This window comes from Xiphophorus hellerii, chromosome 23 (assembly GCF_003331165.1).
Source record: "Xiphophorus hellerii strain 12219 chromosome 23, Xiphophorus_hellerii-4.1, whole genome shotgun sequence".
Taxonomy (NCBI): domain Eukaryota; kingdom Metazoa; phylum Chordata; class Actinopteri; order Cyprinodontiformes; family Poeciliidae; genus Xiphophorus; species Xiphophorus hellerii.
Genome location: NC_045694.1, coordinates 25,512,088 through 25,526,542, shown reverse-complemented (window position 1 = coordinate 25,526,542; position 14,455 = coordinate 25,512,088).

The following is a 14,455-nucleotide window of genomic DNA, read 5'->3' as shown; positions in this document are numbered from 1 at the left end:
CCTCATCTGACACTTCAGAACAGAAAGCTTTTGTTGCTGGAATTATCAAAACCGGGAACTTTTCCGCGGTTTGTCAATTTGCAACCCCCCCCCCCCAACTTCACTGAATTAACTCAGGATTTTATGAGACAAACCAACACAAAGCAAAGTGCATCTCAAAGCAGAAGGAAAAGGACAACGTGGTTTCCAGTAGTTGCTTTCAGAAAGTGGGGATCTAGAGTCCACTTGTTTTCTTTATTGTTATTATTATTATTTAACATCCATCTGCGAAAGGCTCAGAGGTTTTGTTAGAGAACAAAGACCAAGAAATACAGCAGACAGATCAGGAAGAAAGATGTAAACAGCATAGACGTTTGACCTTTGACCGGGGTCGAGAGCCATCTTCCTGGAGGACAGCTATGCTAACAGGCAGCCAGAGCAACAAAGGAATGAGACACATTATAAATCCAGTATTTGTATCAAAACTAAGATTAGTGCTTACTTCGCTGGTAAAAATATTAACAATGTGTTATTTCTCTATTAAGCATTTTTGTTTGCGTATTGCTGAACGTTTTCCTCAAAGACAGTCAAAAGGCGCCAGGTAGGAAGCTGAGAGTCAGTCAGATTCAGTAACTGCGTTTCCATGACAAATATATGCAAAACGTTGTTGACGTTACGCTATTGTCGGGGGGAAAAAACGCAACAGTGTTACCTATAAATCAGGAACGCAATTAAAATCACGCGTGAATAAGTTTGTTCACACGATAAGTCTTTAAGTAACATCCTGCACCGTGGTCCTCCGACTACTTCCTGTTGTCTTCTTCTTCGCGGTTTCCACCAGCGGCAACATCCGGTTGTCGATCGTGTGACTGGTGTGATGCAAAAAGAGTTTTTGGATTCCAGTTTTGCTAAATAAACCAATTTTGATAAAGGCAAAGAACAAAACAAACAAACAAAAAAACACCACCTCATCCTAGCAGCAAAACTTTGATCAAAAAACAAGTTTTATTTTTGAAATGTCAAATTGTGCAAATTATATGGTCATTAGAAACGCAGTGAATCACTGTATTTTATTACATGTAAATAAACAGCCAACCCACAGAATAATTAATGATAATAATAATAAAAACAAATTAACTCTATTTTTTTGTTAGCTGTATGTTCCTGCCTTCCTGGATAGGGAGCAACATTGTCGATATCAAAAGCTGCCATTTGAAATGTGAAGACATGTTCCTCCTCACGTACACACTCGTTCTTTAATTGATTTGTTTTTCTCTCACACCAGCTTCCATCTGCCATTAATCCCTTCGGCCTGATGCCCCAGTGAGTTCGGGATCTGGGCCGACGTGTCGTCTGGTTTTCCCACCAGCAGTGAGCTGGCTGTGCTGCAGGTGCTGCAGTCTGCCGTTGTCCCCCGTTGGACAATTACATGCTGATTCACAGCTGCACTTCCAGAAAGAAAAAGGAAGGAAGCCTGGCAACTCTGCAACATTCTCATGAACTTTCTGATTGCTGTTTTAGCTCTCAGCCTTAGCGACTTTACAAAAAGTAGAGCACGAAGATGGTTTTTAAGGACAAACGACATCTGTCTGTCTTCCTTCTGTCTGAAAAATAGCTGCAGAAAATCTGAGCAGCGAATTGCAGCAGGGATTTAACTCCCCACCTATCAGCCTCAATCAACGTCTACAGCAGGAGCTTTTAGCGTTTCCCACAGGTTCTGGAAAATATAACTGCAAAGAAACCCCGTCCAACGCGGCTGACATGCTGGTTTTCCGCATTCCTTTAAGTGCTGTGTGTTTTTATCAAATTGACCTCCAAATTCCAAATGCGGTTAGGAAAATTAGGGTCCATTACTGTTTTCTGTAGATTAGCTTTAAGTAGATTATCAGCGAGATGACACGCAGCATTCCTGGAGAGTTCACTCTGTTCACCCAAATCGCTGGGCTTTTCTCCGTCCTGCAGCCAAACAGTGCGCACACACCGAAAACCCCACAGCGTGAGCTGTCAGATTATGTACACATCATACGATCCTCTGAGCCCAAAAAAAAAGACTTTAAAAAAGCATGTGAATTATGTTTTTAACGCTAATTTTTTACTGACGCTCTAGAAAACAGCTGAGCTTTTCCAGATCAGTTTGAAACCTGACATAAGGTGACGTCACACTGATCAACAACTGCATACAAAGCTAAGCGATTCAGTTTATTGATCATTGCCTGATATTCATATATATATATATTTTTTTGACTATTTTAAAGCCTTTACTGGACTTTTTGCCTTAAACAAAACACAAAAAATCTGATTTTTTTAATTTATTCGTCTTTTAGTTTCACATGTGTCAAAGTTAAATGTGAAACACAGCCACGTCTTCCTGTTGCATTACAAACCCGACGTAGAGGATTCACGTTTACATTCAGACGTCGCACTGTTTATAGTCATAAAGCCGTTCTGGTTCTTTCAGGATTATATTTCTACGCACATCATCGACAGCAACAAATGCGACCACCGTCTCACCTTCAGTACGCGTTGACAAGTGAGGTCGAATATTTACAGGAAGTGGATTTAAAGAGAAGTCATGCATCAGGTGACCTCTGTACAAAGGTCACAGACCTCACAACTGCCAAGCGGGGGGGGGGAACAGTCTTCGCATTAAGTGGAGGATTAGCTTTTGGCTAATGTGCATTTTCATGCTTTTTCTTGCTAACAGATTGTGAAATTCAGTGTTCGTTTGTTTGTGTGATGGGAATCTTTCATTTTAATTTTGATGTCTTTCGATCAACGTCCAGCTCAGGAACTGGGTTTGCAAATTAGCCTGTGGCCAGAAAACCAGAGTGCAAAACAACTGGTGCTCTGTTTTTAACATGTAGCATTGTGTTACTGTGCTGCTCTCGATTGAATGAGTTTGAATTGAACTGAATTAAACAGAATTTGAACTGAACTGAATTTGAACTGAACTGAGAGACACAGAAAACAGGCTGGAAATGTGAAACCTGCTGTGCAAATAATAAGACAAGCAAATTCAACCAAAGCAAACTGCGAAAACACGAAGAGGAAGAAACCAGATGAATTTACGTGACACACTCCACTGAAACCAAGCACACTCTGTAATCCCTCCACTTCCACACGCTCACAAAAACAAAATCACTCGAACACACAACTGGAAACCTCCCCGTCTCTCTCACAGCATCGAAAGCTGCTCTCCAAGCAGCCTGTGATGCTCTACATCAAATGTAACTGTGCGAGTCAGCGCTACAGTTTACCTGAGAGGTCGGTCTGGCTCTCGGCTCCGGCTCCAAACTGCAGCGGCGCCTCTGAAGCCTCAGATACAGGGAATAAAAAAATTTTTGTTTTTTTTTCAAAGAGATGAAATCTGGACTGTAAAACATTTGATTTTAGATATTTACTGAAGCACTTGTTTAAAACAAATAAGTTGTCCTCGAATGAGACTTTTTTCCCTTTTTGCTCTCCTGAGTCTGTTTGATTTTCAAGATGCCATTTTATCTCTAGATTTTAACCGAGGAAACTCCCATGATTCCTCTGGGTGATCAGCGTCTCGGTTATCAGTTATCATCGAGGTTTGCGACCATATTTATTCAGTCTAGCTCAATGAGGCTTGTTTAGAGCTTCAAAAAGACACTTTATTATTTTACATGTACATGTAAAATGCATGTACAAAACATGTACTTCAGGAAATGTATCTCTTTTAAATAGTCCCATCTGTTTTTAGTTTTTAGAATAAATTGAAACTTTTGGAGAGAAGAAGACGGATAAGTTTCATTACGTGGGATCTTAAATATGAAAAATGAAAAAGAAAAAAGTACATTGTTTCCAACTTCACGACCAAAAATATAATCTAAAACAATATCACTAGTATTTTAGTATTTTTTTACATAAAAAAAAAAGGTAAAACAAGTATTTGTTATTACATTTTGATTTAAAACATTATTTGATTCCTTATCAACAGCTTTAGGACTTAATCTATCCAGACATCCAGGTTTCCATGGATACAAGGTGAAGTCCTGTGCTGCTCCGCTTACGAGAAACGGCACAAAAACCCAACGTGGAAGGAAGAGTTTCCCTCCCTCCCCCTCCAAGAGCTGATAAGATGAACTGAAGTAGCGATAAGTGGAGATGTTCTCAGACAGAGTTTCTCAGAAATCCAATAAAATCTCATAAAACAACATTTACCCAGCCTTTGTCCTGGATCCATTCAGTTATCACAGCAGAACTGGGTTGTTTTGTACTTATTTTTATGCCAGTTTGATTGATAAATAAAGTTACACACGGACTCAGTTGGAGGCTTTGTGGTTTTTCTCCAGATCATCATGAGTTTCTTATTATTAGATATAAAAATAATAGAGCGTAGCATCAAAATAAGTCAGATTGTTATGTATAACACAGATCGCACAGAGGAAACGTAGAGAAATGTGCATCAGATAGGTAAACTGATAGTTTAATTGTGTGCATTGAGGATGAGAATTACGTCATTTATTGATTAAACACTAGCATAACTTAGTACAGCGCTAACATACTAACAGATTGTCTTGCTAACTGCATTAAGGATTTCCAGGAATCTGTTTTTGCCCAGTTGGGCTTTGTTTAATTTCTGACGGAGAATTTTACTGCAAAAACAAAAACATATAACATACAACAGTGAGTCAAAAAGAAAAGAAGAAGAAGAATGAGCTGTATTGCTGATAAAAAAAAAAGTAGGAAAGCTTTTAAGCCAGCGAGCCGCCATCTTCTCTTTCTTCATGCTCTTAATTTATTAGCTGTTGAACCGCCTCTGGGATCAAGTTCATCCGTGGCCATTATCCGCAGCTTTACTCTGTCCGCTTTCAGAGATTTCCTTCCCCTCTGGGAGCGGTGAGGTAAGTGTTGGAAAAACAAGCGGTTTCTCATTTAAGAAGGTACATTTTTTTTTCCTGTTTAAAGACGTCGTGGTTTGAGTTTCCTCGTGTCTTCAGTGTGAACTCAAGATTGAAGGAACATCAATCCGAATGAGAAAATGATGAGCTTTTTCTTCTTATACAAGTTTTAATCTGCATGCTAGTGCAGACTTATCGTTGTTCGTGACATGGTGAAAATACATTTAAGTGTGTAAAACGACCTGTCATGACCTCAGTCGCTATCCGTACGGCGATCGCGCGTTCGTTCCGGTTCAGATGTAAAGATTTGTAAGCATGAGATGCACAAACGTACAGAAGAAGAAGACACCGACTGTGTTTACTTTCTTTCTCAAGTGCCTATTGTGTTAGTCTCTACCCGTCACATGACACCTGGTCACGGTCTCCTCATCAGGCCTTCCCCTGCTGCCACCCTCCACTTCCAGCCTCACAAAAATACACACACTCACAAAATCATGCACTTCAGCGCACACAATGGCCCGCTTGTTCTCTCCAGCAAGTGTACAGGAAGGGAGATACGGGAGCCAAAATCATGATGTCGACGTGCTGCCCGCATGTTCCCCTTCCCCGCTCGCCCCCACCGACCTCATCAATGCGGCCCATTGACACGGCGCTCGCTTCCTTTGGCTAACGGACGGCAGCTAACCGTCCCCGGCTCAGATGCCAATATTAATGTGATCGAAAGCCAGTTTATGAGTTTATGAGAGCATGAAGGCCTTGTATTATTCTGTTTCCTTGAGCGAGTAAAAGTCTCAATGCAAAGCCAGCATAAACATTCAGGGCAAAGATTTTTAGTTGTGTAAGAGTGTGAGGCTTTGGGTTTTCACTAAACACACCGTCGGTCTTCCTCCCCTGCTTGGTGCTAAAGGGCATTGAAGAGGGCGACGATCCAACCAGTGACCTGGTGACGGGCTCTCAGGGTTTTTATGGCTTTCTTGGTCATGGTAGTTTGGGCTAGCTGGTATTCATCCATTCATCGAGACATAAAGTATCTATACCCGCTTTGTCCTGTTTTGGGCTGAGGAGCCGGAGGGGTCGGGTCTGTCCCTCCAGACGTCTGGAGGGTAACCCGTCCTGGGGCGGAACCAGGACGGGTTACCAGTTCAACTTAGGGCCACAATGAAGACATACCAGACAAGAGGCTGTTCATGCTCACATTGAGGTGCAAAACCCTAAAAGCCACAGTGTGTAACTTTTTAAAGAAGTACGCATATTTTTATTTTTGCTGATTATTTTGCATAATCCGGGATATTTACTGGAAAATAATAATACTGGGACCACGGCGGGAGAGGTGAGAAACGGTAGTTTCCCGGCAAAAATGTGAGACTTGACAGGTTTGTTGTAATGTGATAAAAATTTAAAAAACTAAGAATTATCAATACTTCTGCGAGGAACTTTATAGGGGTCGTTAAATAGTGTCTGGAAATGTTCGACTAAACAACACGACTGACTGACTGGGGGGTTTTTCAGCACTTCTGCTCTGGCACCTTCATCACTCCGGAAGATTTTCTGCTGGAGAAACATTTCATTTCCAGTCACAGCTGGAAATGAGACTGAAGGCGTGTGTGCCAGTCAGCAGCAGGCCGGACATGATGCAGGCGGCACGCAGTGAGATGTTGGACGGTTTTCATCCACACTGTACCTTAAAAAGAAGGAGGTGCAAGTTGGTTCTATTTGTGTTTTCAGTAGTGTTTCTTTTTTTTTTTCTCCCCGCATTGTGAATATTGGTAACAATAAATCTAATAATAAGATCGCATCTATGACCTTCAGAACCTCCAGAGCCTTCGAATGAACTTTTCCCATACAGCTCATACATTCCCAAACATTTTATGTATTTATTTTTATGCTGGGTCATTAAAGATGCCATATTTATTTCCAGATTAGATATGGAAAATGTACATTTTTTTCCATTCTATTTTTGGGGGCTACCTCTGCCACCTTATCGTGGCAATTTATGCCTGAACCCTTTCCTACGTGACCTTCCGTTCAACTATAAGCATTCGGATTTGTAACGTAGACGTGCGTTTTTGGGGGGGATTTCGAAACAATTTTCCCGTCTTTTTTTTTTTTTTTCCTGTTGCCGATGACGATAAAAGGTTGTTGCCGTTTTTTCACATGGAGGGCAGGAAGGAAGACAAGATGCAAAGCAGATGTACAGCTGCGATTGTTAGCGCAGCCAAACCCCCGCCACCCACCGAAACGCGCAGGACTGAGAAGCTGAAGCATAAATTCTGACAGGACGCCGCCCATACGGGCCGAGCGGTGAGGTTAGACGTTGCAAAAGAGGTGGCGTGTTTCGTCTTTGTTTTTGTTTTTCGTCGACCTCCAAGTCTCATCCGGCGGCTTCGAAAACAACATCCACGGGGCGCGCACAGATGCGAGAAAGCTGCAGACGTTTCACAAGACGTGAAACGCTAAAAGATGCCGGGACTCTGCTGCCAGAGCAGAGTCTCGCACTGAGATAGGGGGGGGGGAATAAATAAATCACCCCAAATCACATTTACTCTGTTATTTTCATGGCTCCTTTGTGAACTTTGAAAATCCTCCTTGTTTGCGGTGTGGATGAAACGTGCAACGTATTTTATCTGACAGAAAAATAACCGGCAGCTACGTGCTTCCAATTACGCCGTCTGCCAGTCAGTAATGGGACGCAGGAGAGTCTTATTAGGAGAAGATGAACCCCTCAGTTATAGAAAAAAAAAAAAAACGACCAGGACGTCTGCATCTGCACACACACACACACACACACACACACCCTCTGTGCTAGGAGCAGCTGTGGACACTTGGTGGACACCCACTCAGCATTCCTTACCAGCTGCCACACACACTGAGCAGGCTGGCCCCTGGGAGCAGAGGAGCCATCTTTCAGCGGAAGGACAAAAGATTGTCGGGCGTCTTTGTTCCCAAGCAGCCGCTACGAAATGCCCTTGGGCAAAACATCTGTCCCTTCTGACGGACGTTTGTGCCGATCGACAGACAGTCCCGCGCTTTGGCCTCCCTGTCCAGGGGGCCACACGCGTGACCACATGAGCACAGAAAAAGGCAAAAAAAAAAACCAAACAGCTCTTCACGCTGATGACCTGTGAAGGAACGTTTAGTCGCATCTAACGAGGGGTTAGAACCGAAACTGAGCTCATTTAATTAAGAAACATCCGGTTCACATTAGGTGTGTGATGTCGCCGGGTGCCGATCTGTTGTAAATGTTGCTGCAGATTTGAAAGAGGCAACATTAAAGTTGCGTCGTTCAGTTTTCCTGAATTCGTCTTTTAAACAGACGAATTCAATTCCTGGAAAGTAAACAAAGACACACAAGAGATTTTATGTGTGTTGAATAACAAACTGCCCAGTTACAGTGACACAGTGCATCCAGATAATCCACAAATGACAACCAGCTATAAGATATGATATGCTAAGCTATGATAAGAAAAAGATAAGGAAATCAATCAAGTTTATTTTCATAGCACATTTCAGCAACATGGCAGTTCGAGGTCCTTTACATCGTGAAAACATCAACAGTTAGTCAACAGTTGTGAAAACCAGCAGCAGACATCACATTTTGTCAAAGTGTCGTCGATAAAATCATCAATACAAATACGGTGGTCAAAGTTCCTTTTATTAATGATCAAAAGCAGCTGGGGCTTCAGCCTCGATTCAAAGGAACTCAGTGTTCCAGCTGTTTTGCGGTTTTCCGGAAGCTTGTTCCAGATTCTGGATTCACAGAAGCCGAATGCTCTGCTTCTTCATGTGTGGTTCTGGTTCTGGGTGTGCAGAGCAGAACCGTTAGACCAGGGAGGTCTGGACTTGAATCTGAATTCTGTCTTATCTAAGCGATAGGAAGCAACACGGGTTTTACTGTGATGCATTGAGGAAAAGAGTTCAGATCTCCCAGCTGTAACACAACTTCAATGTTTTATGTCGCACTAGTGATGAATGCTGCGTGCAGTGGGAAGTCGGCGTTGTGCTACGTCGCTCTTGCACAAGCGCTTCCTGGCACCGTGCTGTGATTTATCACAAGTGCCTCAAAATTGACTGCCTCCATAAGTCAAACAATATGTTGACGTAGGATCCAAACACAGAACAGGACATAGGCAGAATCGTGAGGGAAGTCAGGGTTTGATATAATAAACACTTCAACAAGTGCAACAAATAAAGAAAAAAGAAGCAAACCACAGACCACAGACTGGGCCTGGAGCATTTGAACATGGAGAAATGGAGGAAATAGAGCACACTCTGTCCCTGGGGACTTTCCTGACCCGCACCTGCATTTCACGGGAGGAACAATAACACGCTGGTTGGAGAATGGAGCAGCGTGTGACCAAGTTATGACGAGGAGCAGCCGGCTGTTGCGGTTTGTTTAAGATTTAGCACGCACCAATAAAGCTAGACAAATAAAAAATAATAGTAAAACCGTTAAACTATTGCTTCCCAACTCAACGACCCAAAACGAGAGAGAGGCAGGAGGATCGTCTTCCCTGTTCTCTCACTGACTTCTGTGTTGACTCCGTTTTTTTTTTCTTCCTTGATCCATTTTCATCTTAAAACGGATTGATCTGCTTCGTAAGATTTTACTACTTGGACTTTTTTTCCCCCCCCTTGAGAGAAAAAACAAATCCCCAAACGACGTTGCTATGCCTCTGTAACTACACTAATTTGGCAGCAGTCTCTCAATGCTTTGGGAAACGGTTTCTCTAACATTTACTTGCGTGTGTGGGCTGATTATGGCCGGTCCTTTATCTAAACAGGTTTTTTAAAAGTTGTATTTATTATTGCATAATTTAATAGTTCTTTTTATTTTATTCTCTGTTGTATACCTTTAAAAAAAACCCTCAGATTCAATTGCTTGCTGAAGCCAAGTCCTGACCAAACTATCATGGGACTCAGCAAGCCTTCCAACAGTCTAATATGTTTTACTATAAGCACTGATGGATGTGTGGGACCGCAGCCCAGAGTGGTGGAGGCAATATCGGTGGGTGTGTGTGTGTGTGTGTGGGTCTTTCACCACAGTGACCCAGTTTCCCTGCATGCCACTTGCTACGGCGTGTTAGCGTACGGTCTGTTCGCCCCGTCCTCCCACTGACTTCTTCTCCAAATCCTCTTTCTTTTTTTTCCTTTTCCACCTCATTGATTTACAAAGTTTTTTGTTTTTTTTTTTCTTCTCAGATTTGCTACGAATCGTTTCCTTTCACCCTAAACTGTAGCGTCTCTGCTCCACACTGTTGTTCCTCGAATATTTTGCCAAATATTCACTCACAGTTCTGGCGTATACGGCAGTTGTGGACTCTTACTGAGGCCCACCGGCTCGAATGGTCAGTTGCTTTTTCCTCAGTAACCATCTGCAAGTCAGTGAGCAATTTAAAAAGGTAAATACTTGGAATAACTGTGAATATGTAGTTGGTTTTTTTTTTTTTTTTTGGAGAATGAGAGATTTAGGTCTTCGGTTTATGATGGAAATCAGCTCGAACCGCGTTGAACCGATTTGTTTAGAAGGGAGGGAAACTTTCAACAAACTTGGTCTCTGGGAGCGTAGACAAAAAAAAGGAAATGACTCTTTTTCCAGTAAACAGCTGCACTCCGACTACAAAAGACATGAACTGGCTGCTTTACTTCATGCAGTACAGATTTCTCCAAAAGAAAGAAAAAGGAGAGGTTTGGTAAAAAGTGCTAAACCCTACTGAGGATTTCAGTAGCTCACATTGCATTCAGAGAAAAACACAAGCCCCAGAATGTTTTTATTTTTTTTTTAATTCACTAAAGGAAAAACCTTTTTTTATTTATTTATTTTTTTTCTTCCTTCGTTTCCATGGGACATAAAAGGCCAGGGGGCTCTGTGTGATTTTTGAGTGGAGGGAAGCAATGTGGTGATAACATTTTTAAAGTTAAGCAAACTGAAGACCCTTTCTCTCTGCGTGCGTCACAGCGGGGGATAAAAAATTACACTGGCAGACAGAAATACTTTGGGTGGGACACGCAGTGGCTTTCGGGGACGCTGCCGCCACTCACAAGCTTCCTTTTAAGAGAGACGGCAGGCGGCCTGAGCGGTGCCTCGTCTGCAGGGTGAGGAAGGTCGAGACGAACGAGGAAGGATGCGGGTGGCGGGTGGCGCACGGCGCGGCCTGTCTGAGGAGAGCTGTCTGTTTTTGATTGACGGACGTTTGGCTCGACTTAATTCCAGTAGCTTCAGGCTGCAGGCTACTGTTACCATTTTTTTTTTTTTGCATCCCTGAATGTGACGAGAAATATAGGGACAGAATCAGAGAGGCTAAACAAGCAGCCCGGGGCCGCAGTAGAGAGGAGCAGAATCAGTAATACGGACTGACCGCCGCCAAGAAGGACAGAGGGAAATGCTCACTGAAGCATGTTGCCTGATCTGAAGCCTTATAAGTGACGTGTGACGATGGTTCGGGAACTCGCATCAAAACAGAATCGGCTCTTCGTGTTCTGCCATCTGGAGAACGGGGCCGTGCGATACTGAGGACGTCGGTATCGATCCGATATCGGGTAAATGCAGGGCTAGTATCGCCAATACAGACACCGAGACCAATACTTTTTTCTTGAAATGCCATTATTGCCGAACAACTGGCTGATTTGACTTGAGTCAGTTGACTTTGATTCTGATAAAATGCAGAAAAAAAGATATTCACTAACTACGACGTAATAAAATGTAGCAGAAAGGAAATAACATGATTCACTTTTCACCTTCTGCTGCACACAGGCTGTCAATGTCAGATTTATTTGCATAACACATTTAAAACAACGGCAACTGAACACAGGGCTTCACCACCAACCACGATGGCATAAAGCAATGATTAAAACGATGAAAATAAAAACACAGAGATATTAAACAGAAAACAAGTTGAGTAAAAGTGTCTTAGCAACTATGCTAAAGGCCAGCGATAACAGATATGTTTTGAAAAAGGGTTTAAAAAGTGGAAGTGAAGATGCCTGTCTAATGTCGGAGGATCGGGTGAATCGTTTGTTAAAGTCTTTAACTGCAATCTAATTTCCCTTCAGTGTTTAACCCAGAAACGTGATGGCATGTTCTGTCTTATTAATATTTGCAAACATTAAAAAAGATATTAAATTCTGCCCTCTAGTTTAAATATGTGAGCTCTTGATATTTGGCCTTCTAACTCTGTGAGCAAGTCTGTGTGATTGATTGGACATATGAAACAGAAAATGCTAACGAAACAACAGATCTTATCTCGCTACCGTCAATCCAATACCAATACTCACCTTGGTGTCGATGGTATCGATATTTAGGTTGTTAGCCCCGCCCTGATGGAGAATGGTGGTTATATTTAGTTTAATAACCAAAGTAAAGAGGGCTGGAATTACAGAGGTAATGTGCAATTTTACAAAGCCACAAAATTTCTAGTCAAAGATATGGGAAACTCTATCCAGTTGCGGTCATCACGTGAATTCATCCGTTCATTTGAAATTTGTGTTACTAGCCTTTCATTACAATGTGACTTCTTTCAGCTGTGTGCCCTGCTTGAGACTCTTATTTTGAAGCAGAACAGGAAGTTGTATTTCAGTCGCTCTGCTCTCCGGACAGAATAAAACGTGTCTTGCCGCTGACAGCGCTTCGTTACGTAAACACTAATGAAACTACCACAGGAAAGAAAAAGAAAAAAAAAAGTTAACATTAAAAAGAAGTAAACACCCAAGAAGTTAGTCCATGTCAGAACAAAACCCCGGACTTTTCCGACTGGTAGCTCAATCAGAGGCCCGCGTCTCTCCAGGCCAGCTTACATGCATTTATTGACCTACTGCCCCCTGGTGGTGCCGCTGTGCATTGCTATTTTGTTTCCCCTCATTTATTCTCGTAAACTGTCATCTCGTTGTCTTGAAGTGAACATCTTTCATCGTCTCAGCTGGATATTGTGGAAAGGACAGGGGTAGGGTGGGGTCTGGTAATCTAAGACAAATGTTATCCAAATTGTTCTGTAGAAAATTAATAAGACTTTCATTCAAACTGGAGATAAAGAGAATGGTTCATGCAGTATTTATGTGCTCATTAGAACCAGAAACCCTTAACTCTTTGTGTGTAATGTTTAGGAGCAAAGGGTAACGCAAGGTCACGGACTGACGATCATGAGCTTCTGTTGGAGGGAATCATGTGAAGCCAGTAAACGGAAGAAGGACGAGTTTTGGTTGTTAAACTCTGGCTGCTTTTCACTCAAAGTCACCAAAGGAAACACACTGAGTTTGAATTATCCTCCTTATATCTACACATTCAAAGACATCTGAGTCTATTCCTTTATCCAAATCTAATCAACCTTTGGGTATCTCTTGCTCCTTTTAACTAGCGATTTACAACTTCTGCGAATTCACAGTCACAGATTCTTTTAAATCAGCTAAATTTATACGGAGGACCAAAAAAAGGGCAACACTGTCAATAACAGTAGCTCCTCCGGGCCCCACAAAGCGTCACGGCCAAAGTTTAAGAAGGTCATTAGATGTTTACTTGGCTTGCTGCGCTCCGAGCCAAGGTCAATTTAAATCTTTTTAGGGAAATTTATATCTAAAGTAATCCGGTTAAAGCTGATTTCAAATCCTTTACCATCATGCAGGGCGAGCAAGTAAACAGTTTAAAAAAGAGAGAAAGGATAGTGTGTGAAATGCAGTGTAATTCTTACTGTAACCTGGAGTTTCATATCATTGTAAAATGGATATAAAATCATCAGATTTGTCCTTTCACCTAATCCATGAGCAGGGAGAAAGCCCCAAAAATATAGAGACGAAAAATGATGGAAAATACAAGATTCAATATATATTTATCAAAGATGCTGCTTGATGAGCCAAAAACAACAACATCCTCAGAAGATGTAACATTTTTCCATTACGAGGGATTTGGAACCGTTTTCTACTCCCTCCATCAGTGCGTAATTGTGTTGGATAACCCAAAGTATTTAGAAGAATTTCATCTAATCGACGTTGTGCGCAATCGGACAATTACGGCCCTTCAGACATGGCGCACACAGGGCAAAACAAGACAGTTAAACCCTCTTTTTACGTTTCCAGACTTTCTGTGACACACCAGCACAAAGGGGTGCATTATTGTAAGAGGAAAGAAAATGGCTTTATTTGTTTATTTCAAATAATTTGCCCCTGCGGGGCGATTTCAAGGGACACGAGTAGAACAAGTGGGCTCTGACAATAGAATTCATCAAATTCACACACGCTAATAAATATTTAGTCTATGTTGATAGTAAAAAGTAGTTTGCCAGTTGCCTTCGGAAGTCGCAATATGAAATCTGTTTTTCTGTGGAGGCCTTTCTGTTGTGACTTTGTCATAATTTATCTGAGTTGTTTGTTTGCGATACACCCATGATTATAACTAATTCTCTTGTGTCTGCTTGTATTATTTTTTCATTTATTGCAGCTGCCACTCATCAGTAAAAATCCGTCACTCCTAGCTCTCCGTCATTGTTTTCAGCTGAACACTCGTCGCCATGAGACAGCGGCTTAGTTCGTCATCGGTAAAATCGGCAAAGCGTCGCACGTTCTGCAAATCTAGTAAGACCCAACGATGAGTAACTTGAAACAATCTAAGTCTAGACGTGGTCTTA